General features: G+C 46.0%; 1 protein-coding gene, 1 long non-coding RNA gene and 1 pseudogene across 2 annotated transcripts in view; 2 read left to right on the top strand and 1 right to left on the bottom strand.

The window, feature by feature from the left end:
* The window catches only part of LOC144116059 (uncharacterized), a 430049-nt gene that overhangs the window by 155987 nt on the left and 252539 nt on the right, over positions 1-21523 (bottom strand). The gene's annotated exons all lie outside the window — the stretch shown is intronic.
* Positions 2624-7278, top strand: LOC144104871 (uncharacterized). Its single transcript, XR_013308641.1, has 2 exons — positions 2624-2753; positions 7139-7278. It is a non-coding gene; the product is annotated as an uncharacterized LOC144104871 (long non-coding RNA).
* The window catches only part of LOC144093426 (uncharacterized), a 58560-nt pseudogene continuing 45498 nt past the window's right edge, over positions 8462-21523 (top strand).

Below are 21523 nucleotides of genomic sequence, written 5' to 3'. Positions count from 1 at the left end.
AAAAAGGGGGGGGGGAGATAAAAGCGTTAAAATCTTAAGACGCAGCGAAGGATAAAACAAGATAAAGGCACTACCAACAAGGGATCACAGAATCATTAGGCTATAGGTTGCACAAGAAAACTTAAGTGTTCATCAGGCCACCCAGAAAATTTAGCTCTTTTTCCGACAAGGAGAGGGATGCAGTGCTCACGCATTGTTCACCAGCTTGATGAATTTAAAGGGCTTCTAGGATTTCCCTCGTCAACCTATCTCGTCCTCGGCCGATAGTGGTGCAGCGATTAAAGTCAGGGGTGCAGATTCTTTCAGTGTCGTCTTCTGTGATTTTGCACTTCTTACAGTGCTTAGCCAGGTGCCCAGAAATTGCTATACTATTTACGTTGTTTTGATGTTCTTGTAGGCGGATATTGATGCACCTTCCCGTTTGACCGATGTACCTCTTCCCGCATGACACTGGGATGGAGTAAATTATTTCTAAATCACAGGGGACATGTTGATCAGAGTGTGCCACCCTACACCCTCGGGTTTCCGGCGGGTTATTCACTTTGGAACAGAGGGCGGAAAGCTTGTTGGGAGCCGTGAAGATGACAGCCATGCCGGCGTGCTGTGCGACTTTCTTTAGACGATGGCCGATGGTGTAAAGGTAGGGCATTGCCACAAAATTTCTGCGTTTATCGTTTGAAGCAGCAGGTCCGAGGTGTGGCCGGGGCTTCTTGATCATGGAGCCGGCTACTGATACAAGCAGATGCAAACGGTAGTCTGCTGTCTACTGATACAAGCAGATGCAAAGGGTAGCCTGCTGTCAGCAGGCTACCCTTTGCATCTGCTTTTATCAGTAGCCGGCTCCATGATCAAGAAGCCCCGGCCACACCTCGGACCTGCTGCTTCAAACGATAAACGCAGAAATTTTGTGGCAATGCCCTACCTCCACACCATCGGCCATCGTCTAAAGAAAGTCGCACAGCGCGCCGGCGTGGATGTCGTCTTCACGGCTGACAACAAGCTTTCCGCCCTCTGTTCCAAAGTGAATAACCCGCCAGAAACCCGAGGGTGTAGGGTGGCACACTCTGATCAACATGTCCCCTGTGATTTAGAAATAATTTACTCCATCCCAGTGTCATGCGGGAAGAGGTACATCGGTCAAACGGGAAGGTGCATCAATATCCGCCTACAAGAACACCAAAACAACGTAAATAGTATAGCAATTTCTGGGCACCTGGCTAAGCACTGTAAGAAGTGCAAAATCACAGAAGACGACACTGAAAGAATCTGCACCCCTGACTTTAATCGCTGCACCACTATCGGCCGAGGACGAGATAGATTGACGAGGGAAATCCTAGAAGCCCTCCAAATTCATCAAGCTGGTGAACAATGCGTGAGCACTGCATCCCTCTCCTTGTCGGAAAAAGAGCTAAATTTTCTGGGTGGCCTGATGAACACTTAAGTTTTCTTCTGCAACCTATAGCCTAATGATTCTGTGATCCCTTGTTGGTAGTGCCTTTATCTTGTTTTATCCTTCGCTGCGTCTCATGATTTTAACGCTTTTATCTCCCCCCCCCCCCTTTTTGGGCACGCTTTTAAAGCTTGTACGTCTTTCATTTTTATGTTTCACCTGTATTTTCACATCTGTGTCCCTCATGGTTTTAATGCTCCCCCCCCCATTGGTCTTGTTATTGTTACTGTCACCTGACCACCTTTTTGCGGCCCTTTACACCGTTTTTCATCACTTACTTCTTTCGTTGCTGTTTTTGAAATTTTGTGACGCGACCACACTGATTGGCGGTTATCGCTGCAGCAGCCCTGTTAAGCACCCTCGCATGTCTCCTATTTAAGCATCTTTTCTTCAAAATAAATTTCAGTTGTGAGTCAGCGCTCGTGTGTGTCCGTTCTTCGTGTGTCCGTGTTTCATTGCGCTGTTTCCTCCCTTAAATGTATTATCAACTAGCCCGGAACCTTGCTCTTCTGGAGTGTAGTGGATGTCACATAATTCTTCTGACAGATTTTTTAAACAATTCTGGTTATTTTATTTCTCTTTTAATGTTTATTGTTTGTCGGTTGCTTATAATTTTTGGATAAACTGAAAACTACATGTACTGACTGGTATTTCATTCCAATAATTATACCCATTATTATGAAGCTGTGTTGGAAGGTAGGTGTGCATTTAGTATGCGTGCTTTCAATTTCAGTGATTGTTTCTGCAATGCAAAATGGAGGACAGGTCTCTGCTGTGCGAGTTTTTTGCAATGGAGTGAAAGTAGCTGGAGCAGCATTTGCTACTGTGTCACCAAGCCAAAAGTTCTCCCACAGACCACTGAGCTTCTGAATACCTATGGCTTAAAGCTCGAAGCTCTGGCTGCCCTTTCCGAGGTTTTCTGCATTAACGAGTGCAAGCCCAAGGGCTCAGAGCTAACAAAGCATTTGAAACCATAGAGCTATACACAGCAGTGCTGGGACCGTGCAGCAAGTCAGTGTGAATTAGGTCGCGATAAACGTTGTTTACTGTAGAAAGCTTGTGTGAAAAAATAGTTGCGCTCACAGAAACCGCTGTTTCTTTCTTAGTTGGTCATTGAAACAAAGCAATGCATGTAAAATTTTATATCTCACTGATCCCTCAATTTTTTTCCACCTAAAGACCAAGAGTCACATGGAAGTTGTGCAAGCCACCAAGTTGCGTGTGATTTTTGCCAGGGACCTGGAGCAGGCTGGGAAATTAGTGGATGGTCAGTGGTATTCACTCAGTAAGGCAAGCTTTTTCTGTAAGTACAGTTTTTGGCATGGCATTGCTTAGGAACGCATGCACTAATCTGACTACTCTATGCCCGCCCATGCTTCAAGAATAATAAAGTTCATGAAAAAAATTGATTTCCGAAAAAAAATTTCCGCTTCTGTTATGTTTTTTCAGAAAAGTATTTGCCATTTAAAGGGCTGTGAGAACCTTAAAAATTATTATGTGCTTGTTTTGGCTTTTTTTTTTCAAATTTCTTCCACATCTATGTTGGCCTGACCTTGTAGCTTGTCTGCATGAAATTGGCTGCTACCTACAGTTTGCTTTTTGTTGCTCCTTTATTGCCTGTCACAATCTTTACTTTGCGTGGCAGTGTCAGGCAGTTTGGGAAGTAATCTGACCTTATTTCTGCATTGGCCTGTAGTGCAAGCTTTTGCATGTGGGGCATGTTTATGGTGTCCTTTCCTTTGCTGTAACTGCATTTTGGCCATGAGGGTTAGAGGCTTAGTCCTTTTTTTATTTTGATGCAGTTTCATATACTTCATGCATAAATTAATGAAGTAAGCACTATTTTTTGTAATAAATGAACATTCATTATAGCTGTGGCCATTATAAGTGCACTCGACTCTAAAATGGCTTTCTTTCGGCCTTCAGTATTACATCTTAAAACCAGCCGGAAGACACAAAACAGGAGAAGAGATGAGCACAAGATGAGGCTGGTCTAACAACTGAAATTTTATTGAAGGAAAGTGGCAAAAGAAGACCTGCAAAGAGATTCAAGCATGCAAGACCCCAAAGCAGGGAGAGGGCAAAAAATAACCGAAAGGCACTGATGTACTAGTAAACCATCTAAAGAACCAATTCCTCACAGTGAAGGTTCGACGATGGTTTAGCCAGGCACTTGTTTTTAGCCTTACTGATGTAGTAAGCCTCAACTATGTCAGGACAGATTTATCACTTCCCAAAACCACTGATGTGCCGCAGAAATCAGGCGTGCAAAGAGAAAGGTCGTCCTCCGATTGCATTCACGAGTTTGAACGTGCAGTGTCAGGTGAAAATTCGCCTTCCTCTCTATACAGTGAAAGTGTTCTCAGCCAGGCGCACATTAAGATATCTGCTTGTCTGCCCATAGTAGTTTCAGCTACGAGGCAGTGGAATGCAAAAAAACCTTTACTTTTGCAAGTGGTGAACATTTTTTATCTGCCACTGTGCATAGCGGACGATTACCCGTAGTTGTATCAAGCCTAGTTTGAACGAAGAAGCAAAGGGCTCCTACCTTACTTTCAGAGGTCAAGACAACAACAACATCATGCTTTGGTGCAACTTTCTTGAAATGGTGCGAAATAGCGTGGATCTAAGGTATAGAGCCCGTCTTTTTGTGCTGCTCAACTACGTCAGCATCATGTGAACGGTGTTCCGTTCCCTCGAGAGAGTAAAAGCACACTCTGACAGGTGCGCAAGATGGGCAAGTGGGAACCCAGGTGCCATTGGCTTGGAAACCTGCTCCGAGAATGCATTCTAAGCACTGTGATGGCATGACTTTCATAAAGCGGTCGTGATGCATGTGATTGCCAACCTGTCCTTCACCAGCCTCGAGTGGTTCAACTCGTAGCTAAGAGGCTTCCTGATCTTGGGCTTTGGCGCCAACATATGTGGTCGTCCGCAAAGCGCAGGTCTAAGTCAAGAAGCTACAAACGGTTATGCTTTGTGAAATTCAGACGTAAAAGATAGGCTTTGACCACATGCCTAAAGATTTCTAAAACGTCTTGTGCCAACTTATCTGAGCCCTCCTTGTGCAAAAAAATTAGGTAGCTATCAACATAATGAAATGCTACTATGCCGATGCCTTCCAAACAGGGCTTTTATGCGGTATCGACTCTGGACAGAAGAATGTCGCGGAGGAATAGTGCAACCTGGGACCCTCTGCATATGCCTGATTTCTGATGTAAATACCGCCTTGCCAACTCACAAAAGTGGAGTTCTGTGGAGTTCTAGTTTCTTGTGGACAGCAACCTGGGCAGGTGCTCTGCAGTGAGCATCGACATGGAGGGCCTGCACTATTCATTGTCACATGATAGACCTCTGAGGCATGTGCAAACTGCATCAGGGTGAACAATGAACATGCTTTTACAGATGATTGCGTGATTTCGGTTGCTGGCTTCTTGGGGCTGTTGTCCTTTTACTGCAAATCCGTATTTGTCAGTTGGCAGGGCGGTATTTCCATGCAGGTCGTACCTTTGCTCAGCAACATTTTTTTGTCTAAAGTCGATAAGGCATTGGAGGCCTGTTTGGAAGACCTTGGCATAGTATCATTTCGTTATGTTCATGACTGTAATTTTTCTGGACATAGAAGGCTCAGATAAGTTGGCACAAGATGTTTTAGGAGTCCTCAAGGCATGCAGTTAAGGCCTGTCTTTTACATCAGAATTGTCTAAGCAGAACCGTTAGCAGTTTCTTGATGCAGACTTGCGCTTTGTGGACGAATATGTTTGTCGGGGCTACAGCTAAAGATCGGGGAAGGCTCTTTTTAGCTACGAGTCGGACCACTCGTTGGGGAAGGATGGTGAAGAGGTGTATTTGTCGCTGGTTAAGGTCAGTAAAGATGGAAACACTTGATGGGTGTGCAATCGTGTGCATGACATCAGCTTTAGATAAGTCATGCCATCACTGCTGAGGACGCATTCTTGTAGCAGGTTTCCAAGCAGCTGGGTTCCCACTTGCCCATCTCAACAACCTGTCATAGTATGTCTTCACTCGCTCGAGGGTAAGGAGCAGATACTCCGATGATGCTGATACACCTTACCTCCACAGTATTTCACAGTCTCAAGAAAGTCGTGGGAAAGCGTAATGCTGCTGTTGTCTTAACAGCGAAATGCAAGACAGGAGGCCTTTGCGCCGCCATTAAAAAGGCTTGATAAAACTGGGTACTTGTCCACAATGGACAGTGTCACAAAAAAAGGTTCACCACTTGCAAAGTAATGGAGTATATTGCATTCCACTGCCTTATGGCTGCAACTAATATGGGCAGACGGGCAGATATCTGAATTTGCACCTGACTGAGCACTTTCACTCTATAGGGGGAAGGCAAATTCTAATCTGGCACTGCACACTAAATCTTGTGAATGCAAATCTGAGGATGACCTGTCTCTTTGCATGCCTAATTTCCACGACACATCAGTGGTTTATGGAAGGGATAAATCTGTCGGTAGATAGTTGAGGCTTACTACATCGGTAAGGCTAAGGACACGTGTGGCTAAGCCATCGGAAAACCTTCACTGTAAGGAATTTGCTTTTTTAGATGATTCATTAGTATGCCAGTGACCTTTGATTGCACTTCGCCCTTTCACTGCTTTGGGTTATTGTGTGCTTGTATCTCTTCGCGGGTCTTCTTTTGCGGCTTTCCTTCAATGATGCCGCCGCAGTGGCTCAGTGGTTATGGCGCTCGGCTGCTGTCCCAAATTTCAATGGAGGCGAAATTTTAGAGGCCCGTGTACTTTGCGTTGTCAGTGCATGCTAAAGAACCCCAGGTGGTCGAAATTTCTGGAGCCATCCACTACGGCGTCCCTCATAGCCCGAGTCGCTTTGGGACGTTAAACCCTCACAAATCAAATAATCAAAATCTTCAATTAAATTTTTGTTACTCCCGCCTCTTGAGCTCATGTCTTCTTGTGTGTTCTGGCTGGTTTTAAGGTGAGTCAGTACCAACTCGGCCAGTCATAAGCCTTGTTCAGTATTACAACATTTTGAATAAAGTGAGTTTACTAGGCTATGTTGCCGGGGATCGTGTCCGCAGCAGTTGTGGGCAACTCAGAAAAGATAGCTTCATATGATTGGTTGTGTAATTTGCAGAGGATGATGTGAGGATGCTGCTCGAAAAGAAAATTTCATAATTGGATAATTATTTGCAGCCAAAAATGTCCAAAAAGTGGCTGGGCCAGAGAAAAAGTGCCGCAAAATTTGAAAACGCTGAAAGTAGGAGCTACAGCGTAGTGCCAAGTTTGAAAAACTGGAAGTATGGACAAAGCCAAAGCTTGGCGCCAAGTTTGAAAACTCGAAATGAGCAATCACGTGACCAGTGATAAGTTTCCTATACTTAACTAGGAGATAGGAAAAAGAATGATAAATTAGAGGCAATTAGGTAATTATTGAGAAGCGAAAGGCAATGAATGCGTGATTAGACTGGGCAAGTATTCAGTGAGTGGGCAGGAACGATCCATGGAGGAAAATTTGAAAACTCGAAATCGTTGCTGGGATGAAGTGAGGGTAAAATAAGAGTTAATTGATAACCAATCAAGTCAACGAGAAAACAACCATGGCGCCAAATTTGAAAGGCGACCAGTGTCGAGGAGGCGTCAACGCTTTCACATTTTTTTGCGCAGGTAGCAGCGGTGATCTCTATTTTTTTGTTTTTTTCAGCCAAGACAAAAACCATTTTTCTTGGCTCATGGGCAATGTATCTAGGAACCTGCGGCCAGGACAACGCTGGACAGCATGCATCAGCAAGCTCGAAAAAAAAGCACGAAACAGTAAATAAATATTGATCATTTTCATTTCAATTCTAGTGGTTTTGTGCACGAATTACTCTGGAATGCACAAAGCTTGTGTTGACAGGCGACCATTAACAAGCTGTGCATTTTTGTGCATAGCGTACTCCAGAACACAAATCCTGTGTTAATTGACAGGTGACAGTAACGACTGTTACACAGTGTACGAGCACTACACAAGACACTACAGAAGACAAGGCAAACTACAGAAGACAAGACAGACTACAGAAGACAAGACAGACTCCAGAAGACAAGGCAGACTACAGAAGTCAAGACAGACTACAAAAGAGAGGACAAACTACAAAAGACAGACTATAAAAGACAAGACAGACTACAGAAGACAGGACTACAAAAGACAAGACAGACTACAGAAGACAAGACAGACTACACAAGACATGCCCATAATACGACAAGACTACAGACTACAGAAATTTTTTGTCTTAGAATCCTGTAGTGCGTTTTGACTGGGGTGCGTTGGCTACCACGAGGACAGTTTACGCTCGAGAGACACGTGCGTTGGCTACCACGAGGACAGTTTACGCTCGAGAGAGGCGCGTTGGCTACCACGAGGACAGTTTCCGCTCGAGAAACACGCGCGTTGGCTACCACGAGGACAGTTTCCGCTCGAGAAACACGAGCGTTGGCTACCACGAGAACAGTTTCCGCTCGAGAGACACGTGCGTTGGCTACCACGAGGACAGTTTACGCTCGAGAGGCACGTGCGTTGGCTACCACGAGGACAGTTTACGCTCGAGAGACACGTGCGTTGGCTACCACGAGGACAGTTTACGTTCGAGAGATACGTGCGTTGGCTACCACGAGGACAGTTTACGCTCGTGAGACACGTGCTTTGGCTACCACGAGGACAGTTTACACTGGCTCCCTCCCCCTTTTTTTCTCTCCCCGTGCACTGACCTTAACGCTTGCTCAAGTGCAAGGTCACTACTTTGAAGTAGGAACGCGGAGCACAGTCTGACAAAACAAGCTGAATGCACAGCCTTTCATGAATGATGGCTATTTTATTTGCCGGATATTTTCATGACATTTTTATCTTCCAGGCACCCAGGCGGAGCACAAGTTTAAGAACTTAAAGGACATTTACATGCGGAAAAAAACAAGAAATAAGAAGGAACAAAAGAGTGGAGCTGGAGCGGCAGATATTCCTCTTAAAAAATGGCCGCACTTTGAGTCCATGATGGCACTCATGGACGCTTCACCGCAGCCTGCACTGTGAGTTGAATTTCTAGGATTTTTTTCTTTTATGGGAGTCAATGTCAAGTAACATTTTTGGATTGTCAAGTCACCCTATTCAACTCTCTGCCTCGGTGTGATGACCAGTGGACAGTTGTCCTCAAATCTGTACACATAATCAAGCAGCTCTATTTGTTCTCATGGCAGTGGACCATAAAATGCTGAACTACATAATTTGTTTTTCCGGTGTCCTTTGCAGTACAGAGGATGACGACACAAGGTGAGAAACAATAGGCAGCTAAAACAGTTTTCTGCAAATTTCACAAGCAACTGCACTTGGTCATTCAGAAAGTCCATTCTGGTTATTCTGTGTCAAATATGTATGTTATTTTATTTTCAGCTTCACATATGCTCTTCACAAGGGTGGTGAAAGGTTAGTGACCAAAAGGAGTCTTGTTAGGCATAACTTCAGACCCATGCCGCACGGTATGGGCCTGCCAAGACAGCACTAAAATAAACATGATAAAAGGAATGATGATTGAGCGGTTGAAGGAAATGCTGGCTAGCTTAGACCCAAAAGATCAGCAGGAGCTGAACTTTGAAAGCGGTCATTTGGAATTGGTCTTGTATAAGCTGCTGCCATTAGTGAAAGCAAGAACAGAGGGTTTTAGGGAACAATGTTTGAAATAAGCAAATCCTATTGCAAGTACTCATGAAGCATAAACCTCCACAATCAGGAATGCAGCTAGGATTTAGGGAAAAAATCTATGGTGCCCTTGCGTAAACTGTTATGCTGCTGCATATTATTCCTCGATCTCTGGCATTGCAGCTCCACGCAGGCAATCCAAGGGCTTGTGGAACCACTGCCTTAGGCGTCTGGCAGCAACATTGAGGGGGACACCTGGGAACAAGAGTAAGGAAAAATTGAAATACTCTGGTAGATTTTCACATCCTTGTAAGCCACCTACTTTGAAGTATGTAGGAAGAGTGCCCTAATGATACTCGCTTTTCAGATACATTCCCGACGTGCAGGGGCAAGATTTTGCTCAGCCGCCACCTGCAAAACGGTATGTGTGCATTTTCTTCCAGAACAGTTAGTTAAACAGGCGTACCAAGACAAGTTCTTTCACATAATGGAGAAAACTGTTTTGCATTGTAGGCCACGGATGTCGCAGAAAAAAGAAACGGAAAACCCTGGGCGAGTTTATAACCTGTTCATTACTAAGATTGTGCATGTTTCTGTTCCTCAAGTTTAATGCGTTTGCAGCAAGGCTCATTGTGAGACTGCTTTGCCTGTTGTTCTCCCTTGTCCAGTCTCTTTTGCTCAAGATTTCCTTCAGTGCTGTTCCGTGAACTGACTCACCAGTTTCCACTACTCTAAGATGTTTCGTCTACAGGAACGCAGGTGGCGAAAACGTCATGCAGGCCTGTGTTAGCCACCTGACAAAAATTAGGGAGCAGCGAGAAAAACAACAAAAGGATGACATTGGACTCTTCTGCATGCTTTTAGACTCCCGCCTGCGACGCCTGCCACGCCACGTTGCCGAAGACCATAAAACATTGAAATGATGACATATGACGTGCAGCTCCAGACTAGAACTACATTGTAAATAGTGGTGGTGTGCTTTTATTTTTCATGGTACTGCCTCGATGGAAAGAAGTGCGAACAACCTGGCACCGCTGCTGGAATTCCTTTTCATCGCGCTTTTACCTGGGCGGTACGAAAAAGACAGTACAGTCGTCCTAGAATGTCTCATGGATGAGTGTAGGGTCTTTTTCCTATCACCAAAGTAAAAGCACGGTGAAAAGGAATTGAAACAGCGGAGCGTGTTGGCGCCGGGTTGTTCGCGTTTCTTTGCATCGAGGTAGTACAAATGTTTTCTACAAATGAACGTGCAATATCTACTAAATCATTTTCTAGGTTCCTTTTTTAAGCGTTCCATGATACTCTAATTTATAATACTCAAGTCAACACATCCTAATTCAGGTTTTATTGTATTCAATCGCAGAAGTTCTCGTTTTTAGCGCTGTCTTACATGATATGACTGAAGTGTGTTATTTTTTGAACCCCGTCCCTCAAAGCCCTAGTCACTTTGGGAAATGAAGCCTCATACACGCTCAAGGCAGTCATTCTTTGTGTAAGGTTGGCTCTAGAATTGTTGAGGTATCACAGTCGAGGTGTCAGGCGCGTGACGTCCCAAATAAATTCGGGCTAGGAGACACGTCATAGTGGCCCACAGGGATCAAACATGCATCTTTTGGGTCAACAGTCTGGCACCATAACCACTGAGCGACTGTGGCGACGTGACTGCCCTGTAAAGTACAAATGGTTGATCCGCTTAAATGGCCCACATAGCAATACTGAAGTGCCTAGTATTTATTTATTTATTACTCACAGCGCTTTTGTCAAGGCATTACATTGAGGGGGGAACAGTAACACATTTCACTGTTCCTGTTGAAACTCCAGTTCATTTTTATGATAAGTGAGGTTAGGAGACATTTTGCAAAATATACAACTGATAAAAATTACAAATGGCTTTTAACTTACATTAATACATGTGCAATACCAATCACTTCTCATGTTACTTGTGCATCCCCTTTTCCCCGGACACGGTGATGCCACGCTCGGCTCCGTGGTGATGCACTGTTCACCATCATCCCTCTGCGGGGTTCCGCAGATGTTCACCATCATCCCTTTGCCAATCACCAACGCCTTCAAGCTGCAGACACCCCCCTGCGGGGACAATCAAAACAGTTTTCAATGACAAAATGCGTCTTATCACTCCACTGCATGTAAAGCGTTCTCGTGTTTATTCCCGCCATGTTCTCTTCTTTACGGGGCTAGATATCTCTCGGCACTCTTCACAGGTGGCGCCACAACGGTTCTCCTCCGAAGGAGACACTAGGTCTATGTGATACATAAACCGAGTTTCTCGTCAGGATCTGAGAACCAATGTCCCTCTAGAGGGACAAGGGGTCTGAAGAGGTTATAGAAAGCTTTTCTTTAGTTGCACCAAGAGTCCGACGCCAACCACTCGAAATATTTCTTCTCAGCTTCTCTCATTTTTTTTATTTAAAAAGTGCCCTTATGTTCTTTAGTTTATGAAAAACATGTGATTTTGTGATTTACTTCTGGAGTGTTGTGAATAAGTCCTCTGTAACTTACGAATAAGCCTCATAAGATGCCAATTCATTCAAGGCTTCAGCATTTTTTCAAGTAGATTTCATTCGATGCTCAGAATGTAGGCATCAGTGAGACTTTGAATTCTTTAAATGTCAATATCGCTTGCTTCTTCTGCCATGCACTCAAAAGACAAAAGTGATCTTGTAATTTCTTTAATATTTACGTATAGTCGCTTCTGTCGAAACAATAAACCTTCCTCGGCTCACGTTTTTTTTATAGGTGCAGTCAATCTTGCGGTAAATGCATGATGATCACTAATGTCAGATATAACACGTACATCAGATAGCACGTCAGGAGTGTTGCAAAACATCAGATCAATAATATTGCTATCACGAGTAGGATGAGATACGCATTGCATAGAACCAAGCGCATCGAACAAGTTCACAGTATGCACCAGCCCTAGAGTTCGGAACGCAGATTTCATGAGAACACGTTACATCGGACAACTTGAAATAACCTTCAAGAAGCACGAAGTCTGCAGAAAAACCAGATGCAGTTTTCCGCAGTTAATGAATGACGCCTGATTCCGAAGCAGGGAAGCGGTAAAATGCACCAACAGTAAAGCTTTAACAACAATTCTGAGTAACACGACATCATCATCATCATCGGCCTGACTACGGCCCCTGCAGGGAAAAGACAACCCTCATGTCTCCAATTAACCCTGTTTTTTGCCGGCTGCGCCCCCGTATGCCCGCAAACTTCTTAATCTCATCCGCCCACCTAACTCAATTGTGTTTTGCTAACTTTTAATTCACAAGTCACAATAGCAACCGAGATGAGAATAAACAGGCTCCCGCCGTGCTTTGTTTTTTATTTCCGCTATATATGAGTATGAAAAGGTTAAGAGATAGGAAATACTTCACTATCGGCTAGCGTATCGTCAAGGCGGGATTCTGTACCGATAACAATACCAGCGTTAACGGTATCGATTAAGGCGGTCAGTTCCTCGAACTTATTTTTCACACCTTTTAGTTTGCGACAAGTAAAACAAGGTTGCGCGGCTCTCCTCATTTACATACCTGTCATTACCGCTTTACCCTGACAACCGCCCGCATCTGGGTGTCCCGCGCGACTGTTTTTTTTTGTCAATGAATCATTTATCGTCAGTGAGCTTCACAGTGTATTTTTTTTACCTTTTATGAAATTTTACTCTTTCTTGTCTTTCACGAACCTCTCGTGGGTGGTCCCCACTCAGTGACAAATCAATTCCCTTCAATTTATGAGCTTTTCTGAAGTTATGTTTTTCATTTTAGTTATACAATTGCAAAATAACCGGTCTGATAGCGTCAGGTTTGGCCTTTCTAAAACTGTGAATTCTTTCAAGACTCCATATCTTGACATCCATCATTGCAGAAAGCACGTCATCAGTGACGTATTCCCGCAGAGATGCGGGGGTTGCATCTTCCTTTTCCTTCATTCCATATATGACAATATTATTGCGCCTACTCAGTTTTTCAAACTCTTCAAGCTCCACCTTTAAAGTCGCCATTGCTGACGATAGCTCTTCAACTACTTTGTCACTTCTATCAAGCTGATGCAAGACGCTTCAGTTAAGTTTCAATCGTATTTAATCGCATGTCTGCCTGCCTAATGCATTCATCAAGTTCTTCACCTGCCCCTTTCTTCCGAAGTGTTTCTCTTTAGCCATCAAGCAGTGATTGGAAATCATTGTCATTGCCATGAGCAGTTTGGTTGTGGTGAGAGATTAGGGCTTCGCCGCTTGCCTCCGGGTTCCGACCATCCACTGCTCGGCCGGCTCTTATCTCGAGCTTGTGCGTGGGCGGTCTTGTTTCGTGGGTTTCTGGCTGGTGCCGGCAACCATACCCGACCCACTTCTCGGTCGGTGTATGTTTCGTGAGCATTTTCCATGATACTTCTGGGCGCGAGAGATAAGCGGTCTTTTTCAAAGTTGCCGATGGAGTATTTGGAATCGCTAATGATGGTCGTAGCGCCTGTAAAGGCATTGACAGCTGCAATAAATGCTTCTTCCGCGGTTTTCGTACTTTTGGTGAATACCGTAGCGGCCTGAGTGGGGTGTCCGGGTGAGTCTAGAAGATGGGACACCCCGCCAATGGCGAATCTATGGAGCTGTCTCGGTCGTTGCTGCATCGACGTATATGACACCATGGAGTCTCTGCAAGCATCGATGCATACATCTGGCTCAAGCTTACCGCGTACCCTGTTCGGATTTGCGGGTTCAGGTTCTTGGGAAGAGGTTTTATTCGAATTTTTTGGATATGGCTAGAAACAGGGCGCGGATGGTCCACCTTGCGCTTAGATGGGCTTTTTTAAGCTCAGAAAGGACAATGTGTACAGCCAGGGCAAAAATTTCTCGTTGGCTGTAAATTTAGGTAGGCCCAACGCCGTTTTATATGCATTCCGGATTATAGGGAATCAATCTTTTATTCTGCTGCCTTCTTGAGATGAAGGTACGGGAAGGTTTATGTAATTTTGCTGATAACCAAGGCTTGAAGGAGTATTTTAGATTGCGCGCCTTCATGCCTCGTCTCTTATTGGCAATGCGCCTAATCGTGCGCGCCGCCTGATGTACTGAGCTTTCGTGTCTCTCCAAGGCTACTATGTCTTTGGGGGTGCTGGAGATTTGAAGTCCTAAGACCCACATGTTCTCCACATAGTCTGTGTTTTTGCCTTGAATATAAATCTAGATTGAGATCCTGACTTCAAGGTATTTGCTACGCAAACGTCGAGGAGTTCTGATTTGGGTAGGGAACACTCGAGCCCGTCTCGTCTTGCCTCCTCCTCTAACGTGTCAGCCGCTGCTTGGAAATCTTCTATTTGCCCTTCTGAGGCGCAGCTCGTCTGTATGGTAACGCCATCTGCGCAGAGTATTATTGCTGTTTTCACTGCCCTTGAGCCTGTCTGGAAGCTTGATTAAAGTTAGATTGAAAAGGAAGGGCGACGAGACGGACCATTGTGGTGTTCCTCTGTTACCGAGCCTGGTTGGGTAGGATTTCTGTGGTCTAATGGTGATATCTAACGTTGTATCTCCTAGGAAGGCTTTAACTTAATTTTACGCCCGTTCGCTTGAGTTGTGGTCAGCTAGATGTTTCAGGATGGTATTGTGATACATTTTCGAAGGCCTTATCGCGATCGGGTCATAATATTGCTCTTGTGGTCTTAATGAAGATGTCCAGTATGTAATGTGATAGATCAAGCATGCCACAGAAGCCTTCGAGTTGTGTGTAGTGGTTAATTTCTGGTTCAGTCTGGTTCAGGTTGTCAAAGCTGTGCTGGTTACAACTTGTTTTTGGAAAGAAGCAGCTGCGTAACAGTAATCATTCACAGAAAAAAGTAATTGAATTGCCCAGAAAGGTCCTGTTTGAAAAAGTAAACAATTACAAAAGTATTAAAATACGGAATTGATCACTAGTCATCAATTGCTTGTAACGCGTGACGTACAACTCTGCTCACCAGCATACGCGACACCTCGTCGGTCTTGCAGCCTTCCTTGCCACTCGGCAGATCAGCCACTCCTTTCCTGCGTTCTCCTCAACTCTTTGTCAGCATAGCTCGTTCTCTGTAAGTCTTCTACTTTCATAATTTTTCCTTCAATTGCGTAACATTGTGTACTCTTATGCACCATTTTAAGCCATTACACCGGCATTAACCTAGTGTGAAACCTTTGTAAAACATCAACTTGCAAAGTACTGCAAAAGCAACAGCCTATATTTATTAACGCGGGAGCGTTAAGAAGCTCGTGTCGCAGAAAATCCGGTGGCGTCGGCGTCGGCCGTGCGCGAAAAATTTCTCCTCCTCCTCCTCGCTATATACGCCACTGCCCCAACATATAGCGCGCGACGGCAGCGCAAGGAGAGGAAGAGACGGCTGTCACATATTTCGGTGGACAACCCGGACCACGCCACAAGGGAAGGAAAATGAAATGGAAATTGGTTTTAACAAAAGGAAGTGAGGCCTGTGTCACATATCTTTGTGGACGCCCGAACCTCGCCGTAAGGAAAAGAAAATGAAATGAAAATTGATTTTAAGGAGAGGAAGTGACGTGTCTGACATATCTCGCGTTCGTACTCCTTTAACTCGTCGGCAGTCCTGCCCTGGTGGTGGTGGCGGTTTTCGGAGCGAGCGTCGTCTTTGACCCGTGGCCCCGTCGGGAGGGACTCCGAACCCCCCATCCAACTACTGGTTGGCAGCGGTGCGATGGATCGGGTCGCATGGTGCTGCATCTGCGGGTGGGTGTTTGGTTTTTGCTTTGGATCCTCCAGGCTTCAAATTCTGGGTTAAAAATTTGAACTGCTGGTTGATCGGGTGTATGTCTGTAGCACAGGGGTAGTAGCTCAGAATCACATTGAGCGAGCAAAACCAATATTTAAAGGCAGCGACCGTGGACCTGATGAGGTTGTTGAGGGCAGAACTGTGGTTTTTTTTGCGATGAGTTAGGAGTGGATGTGGATGAAAGCGCGAAATATTCAGATATTATCCAGGAAATCAAAATTTTTGAAACAGAATTACAGGATTATTTTGAAATTGCTTGGGATAACACGAAAAGGTGGGCAAAAAACAGGAGTGTAAAAAGTGGAATAAATGGAAATGCAGAACGAAGAAGCAGAGCTGCAGGAGCGTAAAAGAGCTGAGGAAGCTCAAATTAAGAAAGAGGAGGCAGAGCTTCAGGAGCGCAAAAAAGTTCTCAAAGGGGCTATGCAGAAACTAGCAGCGGAGCTAGAGCAGGTCATACCCGAGAGGCTGAGAACAGGCGGCTCTGTAAAGGCATTGAAAGGGAAACAGAGGGGACCCCTTTTTACATGATAAATTGGGGGAACTTCGAGTTGTGGAGTCACTGCGGCGTCAGTGAAGAAGCCAGAGTTGTGGCTACCTCAGCGAAGCTGTCTTATGAAGTGTGTGGAGCTGCAGATGGGTTAAAACGCAGTATTGAAAGCCAGGCTGAGGCAGAGGACGAGAGCCCAACTGTAGATGAGCAGTGCGTTTCTGAGGAAAGCACTGAGTGCAATAAGCCGAACTCGGGAGCAGAGGAAGGTCCGTCTGTCGGCTGTGTGGAGCTGACACAGCGCTGCGCAGAGGCCAGTTTAAACTTGGACGAGCCCAACTTGGGGCAGTAATAGGTTCGCCTGTCAGCTGTGTAGAGCTGGCACAGTGCTGCGAAGGCGACGAGGCTAGTTTAGACTTTGAGAGTGGTTTCCGAGGAGCTATAGAAGAAATAGAAGAAGCTAGTTGTGGGGAGACGCACGCGGAACAGCCTAGGCGGAAAAAAAGGAAAAGGGCAAGAACCAAGATAAAACGCTTCAAACGTGAAGCCCTAAATTTAGTTGCGCGGGCTACTGCTAACCATAGCCCAGTTAGAAATGCGGCAGAAGGGAAAGCAAAAGCTTCCCGCATTAAACCTTGCACATTAGCGGCTAAGGTTCCTCGTCAGGCGACATGCGCGGATGATTCTATGCCTGACCGCTATAACAGAAAAGGAAGACCGCATATTGGAAACAAGACAGGAGCGAGGTTTTCAAAAAGCATTGGCCTGCGGGAAGACCCACACCAACCCGACCTGACAGAAAGGCGGTAAGAAAGAAAGCGAAGCGGCCCGAAAGATTACAGGACACTAGGTTGCGAGACACCCAGCAGACGCGAGCGCAGGGATCGAGCAACACTAACAAAGACTACACAAGAAAGCGTGTTAAGCCTATTCCGTGCGTGCACTTGAGAAGGATAGGTCCTTCAATTTCCTCACGGGATTCCGGGAAGCGAGCAGGGCGAAAGCGTAGCCGAGCTTACTTGGGACGAGAACAAATGGTAACTTCTCGAGCTAGACGCGGTTCATCGCCAGGAGTCGGTTCTCGACTTTGCATGCTTTCCCTAGGCCTTCTGAGCGCGTCGAGGGGCGGTCAAGAATGGCGGTTTTCAGCTGCCGTTTGTCACGAGTTTACAGGAGTACAAGCAGTCAGAGCGCGACCCCGACGGGCGGGTCTTAAAGACATCCTTTCAAACGGGGGAGGACGTGAGTCAGCCTTCACTCCAGAGTAGCCATTCGAAGTCGCCGTTTCTTTTTTTTTAATTCCTCTCTTTTTGATGTGCGTGAAATCTGGGAGGGAAATCTACGTCGTTTGGGGCTAAAGGTTGTGAAGTGATCAGAAAAGGTTGTACTTTCTTACAATTTAGACAGAGGCTATTTTCCCATTGAGTTATAAAGGAGGGTCAAAATTGCCGTGCTACCAGATGATAAGGACACTCACAAGAATACAGCGAAGACAGTTCCCGAGTAGACGATGAGCTGTTTGCTTAGGTGGAATCGCTGAGAGCTAGGAAGTTTTTTTGTGTTTGAAATTTTGGAACAGAGTTTTGTTTATATTTTTCTTAGATTCAGACGTGTCAAACTTGGTCGCGATAGCAGGGGTTTGTTATTACATTAACAGAAATGTAGCTCGTGCATTGCGGAGGCAATGAAAGTACGTGTATTTGTGGACATTTGAGTACTTTAGTTTAGCGGCGCTTGCTTGGCTCGCCGTTTGTGTTATTCGGAGATTAACCTAATGAAGTGAAGCTGCAGAGTTTTGTGCAGAATGGCCGTAGCAGCGAGATTTGATGATGGTGACGAGGTGTCAGATGTAAACAATGAGTTTAAGGCAAACATCTCGCTAGTACACGAGTGAGTAAGGTTTGTAATGCGCTGTCGCATCATTAAGAGTTCAACCGGAGCCTTTGATTCTCAGTCTCGAGCGATCAAGCTTCTTTGAGAAAAACTCTTTGATTTATCTGAGTTTGGGCCAAAATTTTAAGCAGACTTTCGATATTCGGGTCGTGTAGGGGAATCAGAGCTTCGATTAATAAAGAATGAAGTTTCTATTCAAAATTTGTAGGGTTGGACACACCACCGCTTATCGTACAACGTGGCAGTCTGTCCTTGGCGATCTCAGATGTGACGCGGACGCTAGCTTTGACCTTAAATTCTTTCAAATTTTAAGGATCATTATGAGCGAGCAGGATTTGGCTTGACATTAGAAGGAAGCCTGGTGGGTCTGAAGTGAATTCCGGGCGCTTGCGCTTGGGGCAGTGCTTTGTTGTTCGGAACGTCCCCTCTATGCTTTCCTTTGTTGGTGGTTTGGTGCTTTCTGTTTTTTGGAGTTGATACTGCAAGTCAGGAAATCAACGTGGACGCAAGCCCATCTCCTCATGCCCAGCGGTTGGGAGCGCTGGCCAGTCGAGATTTTCCGGGCCGCGGAGGTGGTGTTACATTCGGGCGCCCGCCCGTCTGTAGTGGCAGCGCCGTCAGCAAGGCTCACCTGCTGGAAGCCAGCACTAAGCTTCTTCGGTATGGTTCCGAGCCACGCGATAAGAAGCGCTCCCATGTTCGAGACGCCAGTACCGAGAGCGTCGCCCAGGTCGATTCCGGGAACCAAGTAGGGGGAGTGAAGGCCCGCGGAAAGCCGCCGCAGCGAGCGCCGAGCACCTGACACCACCAAGTGCGGCTACACTGGATGAACTCTTGGCGAAGGGAAGAGGCCGCCGCAGGGATCGAGCGGCAGTTAATCCCCAATGGCCGTGACTAAGCTGAGAGAACTAATGTGGCCTCATTCCCGGAATACGGCAGCGAGCTGACGGTCGTCGTCCGCTAATCTTCGCAGGCATGGCAAGTGACGAAGCGATTCCTTTCGGCAACTGTACCCGACCCGGAGGACTCCGGAATAATTTCGACCACCTGGGGATCTTTAACGTGCACTGACATCGCACAGCACATGCCCGCCTTAGCGTTTTGTCTACATAAAAACGCAGCCGCCGCGGTCGGGTTCGAACCCGTGAACTCTGGATCAGCAGCCGAGCACTGAGACACCGCGGCGGGTATCGCGAGAGATTGATCACCAAATTAACGCTGCGGTCTAGCTATTGCTGCAATACTGCATGTCAGCCACAACGCTGCCAGCGCTAATGCATTCAGGCCACATCTCTCTCTCACCCCGCCACGCCATCGCCGTCTAGAACATATTCAATGCCAACGCGAACGAACACAGTGAACGCCGTCATCTTTCGTTTTGTATATCCTGGATTATCTGTCCAAATGCACATGAATTTTTTTCTCTTTTACTCCTTCATTTCGTGACGGGAGTAAAAAAGGTGGATGTCTCACTTTCACCATTTACAGCCGGTCTCACTATTTTCGTTAAAGAGTTCAAAAGCGAGCGGTAGCGATTTATACTCCCAAAAAGGCTCATTTATGTTCACAGTGTAAGAAAAGAAGGTCACCCCGTCAGATTATGATCGCAAAGCCGAAGCGGCCTTCTTCTTCTGTTGTTGCCAGGAAGGATGAAAGGGAAAATGCACAGGCCTGCCCACTGGATCAAGCTTAGCCACAATCGCTACCACGTGCAGAAAGTAGGAGAGTTTAAAGATAGGATAGAAAAGACGCGCGCTATAATGTCCCAGGCCGATCCCGGAGGCAGTGCAATACCGGGCCAACCGGTGGCGGAAGTGAAGCAACCTTCTAGCACTCGGCCACATTTCCAAAAATATGTTGGGTTCAAATAGGACCCGTAGGAGATATTCTATAACCGATAACCGTATCAGATATTCTGTAACCGAAGCGGCCAGCTGCGGCTCCCATCAGGTTAATCTCCAAGCCCACTAATATTGCACAGGCTGGAAGCCCAGCACAAACAGAAACATTGCGTTGACTGTATTACTGCAGTATTAAGTTCTCCTCGATTGCATCGCAGACTGCCACTGGAAAACAGGCTGTATAATCTGTTATTAGGAATTGTTTTTAATAGTGCGAAAAATTGCACCATCTCTAAAAATATCAGACGAGAGCATTTCAGGCTTGGACGCGATTTTCTCCTTCCCGTTAATTCCCCTTTCACGAAGGAGGCGAAACGTTAAGGCGCCCGCGGCTGTGCTATGTCAGTGCACGTTAATCATCCCCAGGTGGTTGAAATTATTCCGGAGCCCTCCACTACGGCACCTCTTCCTTTCTTGCTTCACTCCCTCCTTTAGCCCTTTCCTTACCGCGCGGTTCAGTGGTTAGGGCGCTCGACTACTGATCCGGAGTTCCCGGGTTCGAACCCGAGCGCGGCGGCTGCGTTTTTATAGAGGAAAAACACTAAGGCGCCCGTGTGCTTTGCGATGTAAGTGCCCGTTAAAGATCTCCAGGTGGTCGAAATTATTCCGGAGCCCTCCACTACGGCACCTCTCTCTACCTTTCTTTCACTCCCTCCTTTATCCCTTCCCTTGTGGCGCAGTTCAGGTGTCCAACGATATATGAGACAGATACCGCGCCATTTCCTTTCCCCAAAAACCAATTATTATTATTAATATTGTTACGGCGCGGTTCAGGAGTCCTCCGACATGTGAGACAGATACTGCGCCGTTTCCTTTCTCCAAAAGCCAATTTTTTTGTCTCAGCGATGAGCACCATAGAGCGAGGAGCGTCGCAGGTCCTCGCGCGACAGTTTCCGTGCCTTTCCTGCTTCATTGAATAAATGAAATTACTGTAGAAGTGGACGGGACCCGCGCGAGCCCTGGTTTTTAAAGACATATATGAGCATTAGAACGGGAGATGGATTTTTGTGGAATGGAAATGACGCAGTAACTGTCTCACATATCTCGTTGGGCACCCAAACCGCGCCGTACACACTAAACAGATTCTCACCCTTAATCAGCTTGTCGCTAGAAGAACACCCTTTACACCCAATTGGGTGCTTGAAAAAGGGTGCTGAGAAAGGGTGCAGAGGTCAGCAGCCTTATGAAAAGGTGCACAGCAAGGAATTCTAAAGGGTGCAAAGGTTGCACTCATACTGAAGGGTGCTAGTTTAACATAACACCCTTCAAAATGGGTGTTGGAAGGGTGCTCTGCATTGATTCACCAAAGAAGCAAAAGACTAGGATTGATGCACGACAGCAAATGTG

The sequence above is a fragment of the Amblyomma americanum genome, chromosome 1 (assembly GCF_052857255.1).
Source record: "Amblyomma americanum isolate KBUSLIRL-KWMA chromosome 1, ASM5285725v1, whole genome shotgun sequence".
NCBI lineage: Eukaryota > Metazoa > Arthropoda > Arachnida > Ixodida > Ixodidae > Amblyomma > Amblyomma americanum.
The sequence above is the reverse complement of the archived record's forward strand: the minus strand, read 5'-3'. Positions and strand labels throughout refer to the sequence as shown.